Below are 7,500 nucleotides of genomic sequence, written 5' to 3'. Positions count from 1 at the left end.
CAAGCCGGAGATCTCACCCATTTAAAGTTTGAGAATAGGTTGAGGTCGTTTCGGCCCCAAGGCCTCTAATCATTCGCTTTACCGGATGAGACTCGTACGAGCACCAGCTATCCTGAGGGAAACTTCGGAGGAACCAGCTACTAGATGGTTCGATTAGTCTTTCGCCCCTATACCCAGCTCCGACGATCGATTTGCACGTCAGAATCGCTACGGACCTCCATCAGGGTTTCCCCTGACTTCGTCCTGGCCAGGCATAGTTCACCATCTTTCGGGTCCCAACGTGTACGCTCTAGGTGCGCCTCACCTCGCAATGAGGACGAGACGCCCCGGGAGTGCGGAGGCCGCCGCCCCGTGAAGGGCGGGGGAAGCCCCATCCTCCCTCGGCCGCGCAAGGCGAGACCTTCACTTTCATTACGCCTTTAGGTTTCGTACAGCCCAATGACTCGCGCACATGTTAGACTCCTTGGTCCGTGTTTCAAGACGGGTCGTGAAATTGTCCAAAGCTGAAGCGCCGCTGACGGGAGCGATTATTCCGCCCGAGAGCATCCCGAGCCAACAGCGGCGCGGGTCCGGGGCCCGGGCCAGGTAGGTCCGTCATCCGGGAAGAACCGCGCGCGCTTGCCGGGAGCCCGAGCGCCCAAAGGGGCGAATCGACTCCTCCAGATATACCGCCGGGCAGCCAGCCAGGACACCGGGGCTCTGCCCAACAGACGCGAACCGAGGCCCGCGGAAGGACAGGCTGCGCACCCGGGCCGTAGGCCGGCACCCAGCGGGTCGCGACGTCCTACTAGGGGAGAAGTGCGGCCCACCGCACACCGGAACGGCCCCACCCCGCGGCGAGTGGAAAGGCAACCGGACACGACCCCGCCGCGGATTGCTCCGCGCGGGCGGCCGGCCCCATCTGCCGAGGGCGGAGGCCAGTGGCCGGATGGGCGTGAATCTCACCCGTTCGACCTTTCGGACTTCTCACGTTTACCCCAGAACGGTTTCACGTACTTTTGAACTCTCTCTTCAAAGTTCTTTCAACTTTCCCTCACGGTACTTGTTCGCTATCGGTCTCGTGGTCATATTTAGTCTCAGATGGAGTTTACCACCCACTTGGAGCTGCACTCTCAAGCAACCCGACTCGAAGGAGAGGTCCCGCCGACGCTCGCACCGGCCGCTACGGGCCTGGCACCCTCTACGGGCCGTGGCCTCATTCAAGTTGGACTTGGGCTCGGCGCGAGGCGTCGGGGTAGTGGACCCTCCCAAACACCACATGCCACGACAGGCGGCAGCCTGCGGGGTTCGGTGCTGGACTCTTCCCTGTTTCGCTCGCCGCTACTGGGGAATCCTTGTTAGTTTCTTTTCCTCCGCTTAGTAATATGCTTAAATTCAGCGGGTAGTCTCGCCTGCTCTGAGGTCGTTGTACGAGGTGTCGCACGCCACACCGCCAGCCGGCTGTGCACGCTACCGAGTAAGTACCGGTATGCGAACCGCCAGGCGACGGGCGCGCATCGCACGTTTAAGGAGACGCGGCCGGCCCCACAGGCGGCCACGACACTCCCAGGTCTGCGAAGCGGGGCAAACGCCGCGCGCTTCAGTATACGTAGCCGACCCTCAGCCAGACGTGGCCCGGGAACGGAATCCATGGACCGCAATGTGCGTTCGAAACGTCGATGTTCATGTGTCCTGCAGTTCACATGTCGACGCGCAATTTGCTGCGTTCTTCATCGACCCACGAGCCGAGTGATCCACCGTCCTGGGTGATCTTTTCGTAGTTTCCACTATCTCTTTCAAGACAGTTGCATAGGCGGGACTGAGGCGTGTGGCGGCCCCTGTTCCAGCGTTCAGTGTCCAACGGCCTCACGGCCGATGGGCGTCGTACGGCTCCACACCGGAGCGGACAGGCACTCGGGCGAAAGTCATTCAAAACCGGCGCCAGGCGCCAGGTGCCGCAGGCCAGCCGCTCCAGCGCTTCAGCGCTCGTACCACACAACATTGCCGTTAGTTTTGAGACGAACGCGTGGTTCCGCACGCGGCGCACAGCTACTGCGAGCCGTACAGGTAGCGTGTTGCGCGACACGACACGCACATCGAAAGACATGCAGTCTAGTCGGTAATGATCCTTCCGCAGGTTCACCTACGGAAACCTTGTTACGACTTTTACTTCCTCTAAATGATCAAGTTTGGTCATCTTTCCGGTAGCATCGGCAACGACAGAGTCAATGCCGCGTACCAGTCCGAAGACCTCACTAAATCATTCAATCGGTAGTAGCGACGGGCGGTGTGTACAAAGGCAGGGACGTAATCAACGCGAGCTTATGACTCGCGCTTACTGGGAATTCCTCGTTCATGGGGAACAATTGCAAGCCCCAATCCCTAGCACGAAGGAGGTTCAGCGGGTTACCCCGACCTTTCGGCCTAGGAAGACACGCTGATTCCTTCAGTGTAGCGCGCGTGCGGCCCAGAACATCTAAGGGCATCACAGACCTGTTATTGCTCAATCTCGTGCGGCTAGAAGCCGCCTGTCCCTCTAAGAAGAAAAGTAATCGCTGACAGCACGAAGGATGTCACGCGACTAGTTAGCAGGCTAGAGTCTCGTTCGTTATCGGAATTAACCAGACAAATCGCTCCACCAACTAAGAACGGCCATGCACCACCACCCACCGAATCAAGAAAGAGCTATCAATCTGTCAATCCTTCCGGTGTCCGGGCCTGGTGAGGTTTCCCGTGTTGAGTCAAATTAAGCCGCAGGCTCCACTCCTGGTGGTGCCCTTCCGTCAATTCCTTTAAGTTTCAGCTTTGCAACCATACTTCCCCCCGGAACCCAAAAGCTTTGGTTTCCCGGAGGCTGCCCGCCGAGTCATCGGAGGAACTGCGGCGGATCGCTGGCTGGCATCGTTTATGGTTAGAACTAGGGCGGTATCTGATCGCCTTCGAACCTCTAACTTTCGTTCTTGATTAATGAAAACATACTTGGCAAATGCTTTCGCTTCTGTTCGTCTTGCGACGATCCAAGAATTTCACCTCTAACGTCGCAATACGAATGCCCCCGCCTGTCCCTATTAATCATTACCTCGGGTTCCGAAAACCAACAAAATAGAACCGAGGTCCTATTCCATTATTCCATGCACACAGTATTCAGGCGGGCTTGCCTGCTTTAAGCACTCTAATTTGTTCAAAGTAAACGTGCCGGCCCACCGAGACACTCAATAAAGGAGCACCCTGGTAGGATTTCAACGGGGTCCGCCTCGGGACGCACGAGCACGCACGAGGCGGTCGCACGCCTTCGGCTCGCCCCACCGGCAGGACGTCCCACGATACATGCCAGTTAAACACCGACGGGCGGTGAACCAACAGCGTGGGACACAAATCCAACTACGAGCTTTTTTAACCGCAACAACTTTAATATACGCTATTGGAGCTGGAATTACCGCGGCTGCTGGCACCAGACTTGCCCTCCAATAGATACTCGTTAAAGGATTTAAAGTGTACTCATTCCGATTACGGGGCCTCGGATGAGTCCCGTATCGTTATTTTTCGTCACTACCCTCCCCGTGCCGGGAGTGGGTAATTTGCGCGCCTGCTGCCTTCCTTGGATGTGGTAGCCGTTTCTCAGGCTCCCTCTCCGGAATCGAACCCTGATTCCCCCGTTACCCGTTACAACCATGGTAGGCGCAGAACCTACCATCGACAGTTGATAAGGCAGACATTTGAAAGATGCGTCGCCGGTACGAGGACCGTGCGATCAGCCCTAAGTTATTCAGAGTCACCAAGGCAAACGGACCGGACGAGCCGACCGATTGGTTTTGATCTAATAAAAGCGTCCCTTCCATCTCTGGTCGGGACTCTGTTTGCATGTATTAGCTCTAGAATTACCACAGTTATCCAAGTAACGTGGGTACGATCTAAGGAACCATAACTGATTTAATGAGCCATTCGCGGTTTCACCTTAATGCGGCTTGTACTGAGACATGCATGGCTTAATCTTTGAGACAAGCATATGACTACTGGCAGGATCAACCAGGGAGCTGCGTCAACTAGAGCTGAGCAGCCGGCCGCCCGGGAGTGTGTCCCGGGGGCCCGCGCGAACACGCAAGCGTCCGCTCAATTATTCTGCAAACAGGAGGAGGCTGAGCTCCCCTGCACAACACACCTCGAAACCCTCTCAGGTCCCGGCGGCGCGCAGCGCCGTCCTAAGTACTTGTCGGGTTCGAGAGAGGCGCAATCGCCCGGAGTTAGGCGAGTAGACGCTTTAGGTGCGACCACCCGTGCTCCCAACTGAGCTTGCCGCTGCCGACAGAGGCCCGGGAGCGTGCTGTCGTGGCATTGCCGGCGGGAGACAACACGCGCCACCTACGGTGACCGGCAGCTCCAACGCCAGCGCCACAGAAGGACAAAAGCCCTACTTGGGTGCCGAAGCGAACTCTCCCAGCACAGCGCACGCGCCAACACGTCCGCACAGCTGCGATACAAACCACCTGCGAGAACCGCTGGGGCGACCGAGCAGCAGACGGCGTCGCGGCGCCGAGACGGCGTCGCGGGCGCCGAGCGCCGGGCGGCGGCGCATCCTCAGCGCACAAAGTCCTCAATCGGACCAGCCACACTTGCAGATGGCCACCGCGCTTCGCACCGGGCCCCGCGAGGACCTACTTTGGCCGCAAGGCGCCGCGAGCAGGGGGCGCCGGCTGCGGCAGCTGCGCCGCCTGCCGCGTCCGTCGGCCGGCGCGCCTGCCACCGGCCGCCCCCCACCAGCCGGCTGTAGCGCGTGCGCCCACGCACCGCGCTGCCAGCACGCCGGGGCGGCCCCCCCCTCACCGGCCGGGGACGGTCCCACCCAGCCACCGCCGCGTATCGCCTCACACCCAGATCCCCTTTCACGTTCGTGGGCATGGTGGGTCCCCTTTCACGGTTCGTGGGCATGGTGGGTATCCCTGAAACAACCGGTTAATAGCTCGACCGATCGTCGCCAACACTGATTCACCTCTAGCGAGAACAACCGCACCACAACGGTTACCGGTTGTTCATTTGCGTAACGTCACCAGCAAACGTACACGTCCATCGCCATTTGCAACGAGTATTGCATGCCTGTGTCAGGTGTCACAACACACTACGTCTGCCCACATAGACGCAACAACATGTGCACGCCTAGAGAACACGTGGAAGGTAGACCCCGTACGTATGCGGTGTCCATTGCGCGAACGACTGTCAGCCCCGCCTCTGCAGCATGTCGCAGATGTGGAACGCGGTGCAACATGCTATCACCGGTGGTGTGAGAAGAGACGACTACGTCCGAATACACGCTCCACTACATCAACAGACTGCTCATGCTGATCGCCATCCAGGGCGTCCGTTCCTCCACCACGTCTGTATGGCGTACCACACTGCAATCCAGCTCTTATAGGGGAGACGACACGTAGCTGCGTGCACAATATTTGGACTGTATGGTCCGCCGTTGCTAGGCGCTGTCGTCATACGGTCACATGGGCCACGATGTATCATTCAGTACATACGGAGCAATGTGCAGTACAGTTTGTGGGTTTTGCGTACATCGGCGGACAGGTGACAGGGCCGTACCACAACGTAGGCTGAGTACGTCGGCATGCGAAGGGCATTGAACATGCAAACTTCTCACCGACCAGCTTGCGAAGGCAGGGGGGAAGGGGGGGGGGGCATGTACGTCCTGCTGCTATCCACACTACAGTGTATAGCAGGAGCATGTGGAAAGTCAGCAACACCTGCAAGGTGTTTAACATGACGCGATACACAGGGGACCGGGCAGTGCGAGTAGCGAACTATATTGCGAGGGTTGCGGTTAGGCAACACTACACTACTTTAACGGGTTGCATAACAATTACAGAGCAGGTTCAGCGACAACGTGCGTCAGGTTAAGGCGCAATATAGTTTAGGTTACGGCGCACTTTAGGTTAGGTTAAGGCACATTATAGGTTAGGTTAAGGCACAACATGGGTTACGTTAAGGCACAACATGGGTTACGTTAAGGCACAACATGGGTTAGGTTAAGGCACAACATGGGTTAGGTTAAGGCACAACATGGGTTAGGTTAAGGCACAACATGGGTTAGGTTAAGGCACAACATGGGTTAGGTTAAGGCACAACATGGGTTAGGTTAAGGCACAACATGGGTTAGGTTAAGGCACAACATGGGTTAGGTTAAGGCACAACATGGGTTAGGTTAAGGCACAACATGGGTTAGGTTAAGGCACAACATGGGTTAGGTTAAGGCACAACATGGGTTAGGTTAAGGCACAACATGGGTTAGGTTAAGGCACAACATGGGTTAGGTTAAGGCACAACATGGGTTAGGTTAAGGCACAACATGGGTTAGGTTAAGGCACAACATGGGTTAGGTTAAGGCACAACATGGGTTAGGTTAAGGCACAACATGGGTTAGGTTAAGGCACAACATGGGTTAGGTTAAGGCACAACATGGGTTAGGTTAAGGCACAACATGGGTTAGGTTAAGGCACAACATGGGTTAGGTTAAGGCACAACATGGGTTAGGTTAAGGCACAACATGGGTTAGGTTAAGGCACAACATGGGTTAGGTTAAGGCACAACATGGGTTAGGTTAAGGCACAACATGGGTTAGGTTAAAGCACAACATGGGTTAGGTTAAGGCACAACATGGGTTAGGTTAAGGCACAACATGGGTTAGGTTAAGGCACAACATGGGTTAGGTTAAGGCACAACATGGGTTAGGTTAAGGCACAACATGGGTTAGGTTAAGGCACAACATGGGTTAGGTTAAGGCACAACATGGGTTAGGTTAAGGCACAACATGGGTTAGGTTAAGGCACAACATGGGTTAGGTTAAGGCACAACATGGGTTAGGTTAAGGCACAACATGGGTTAGGTTAAGGCACACCATGGGTTAGGTTAAGGCACACCATGGGTTAGGTTAAGGCACACCATGGGTTAGGTTAAGGCACAACATGGGTTAGGTTAAGGCACAACATGGGTTAGGTTAAGGCACAACATGGGTTAGGTTAAGGCACAACATGGGTTAGGTTAAGGCACAACATGGGTTAGGTTAAGGCACAACGTAGGTTAGGTTAAGGCACAACGTGGGTTAGGTTAAGGCACAACGTGGGTTAGGTTAAGGCACAACGTGGGTTAGGTTAAGGCACAACGTGGGTTAGGTTAAGGCACAACGTGGGTTAGGTTAAGGCACAACATGGGTTAGGTTAAGGCACACCATGGGTTAGGTTAAGGCACAACATGGGTTAGGTTAAGGCACAACATGGGTTAGGTTAAGGCACAACATGGGTTAGGTTAAGGCACAACATGGGTTAGGTTAAGGCACAACATGGGTTAGGTTAAGGCACAACATGGGTTAGGTTAAGGCACAACATGGGTTAGGTTAAGGCACAACGTAGGTTAGGTTAAGGCACAACGTGGGTTAGGTTAAGGCACAACATGGGTTAGGTTAAGGCACAACATGGGTTAGGTTAAGGCACAACATGGGTTAGGTTAAGGCACAACATGGGTTAGGTT

At 55.7% G+C, this 7,500-nt stretch overlaps 3 non-coding genes across 3 annotated transcripts in view; all 3 read right to left on the bottom strand.

The window, feature by feature from the left end:
- LOC126452124 (large subunit ribosomal RNA) overlaps nt 1-1,405 on the bottom strand; it is a 4,225-nt gene extending 2,820 nt beyond the window's left edge. Inside the window, exon 1 of the ribosomal RNA XR_007584519.1 lies at nt 1-1,405. This exon is cut by the window's left edge and continues 2,820 nt beyond it. This is a non-coding gene — a ribosomal RNA (large subunit ribosomal RNA).
- Nucleotides 1,406-1,593: 188 nt separating this feature from the next.
- LOC126452120 (5.8S ribosomal RNA) lies at nt 1,594-1,748 on the bottom strand. The gene has a single exon (XR_007584515.1). It is a non-coding gene; the product is annotated as a 5.8S ribosomal RNA (ribosomal RNA).
- A 351-nt stretch (nt 1,749-2,099) lies between these two features.
- On the bottom strand, nt 2,100-4,012 carry LOC126452123 (small subunit ribosomal RNA). The gene has a single exon (XR_007584518.1). It is a non-coding gene; the product is annotated as a small subunit ribosomal RNA (ribosomal RNA).
- Between the last annotated feature and the right edge of the window lie 3,488 nt (nt 4,013-7,500).

Source organism: Schistocerca serialis, unplaced genomic scaffold (genome assembly GCF_023864345.2).
Source record: "Schistocerca serialis cubense isolate TAMUIC-IGC-003099 unplaced genomic scaffold, iqSchSeri2.2 HiC_scaffold_768, whole genome shotgun sequence".
Lineage (NCBI taxonomy): Eukaryota > Metazoa > Arthropoda > Insecta > Orthoptera > Acrididae > Schistocerca > Schistocerca serialis.
Note: the sequence above shows the minus strand (reverse complement) of the source record. Positions and strands in the feature narration are given on the sequence as shown.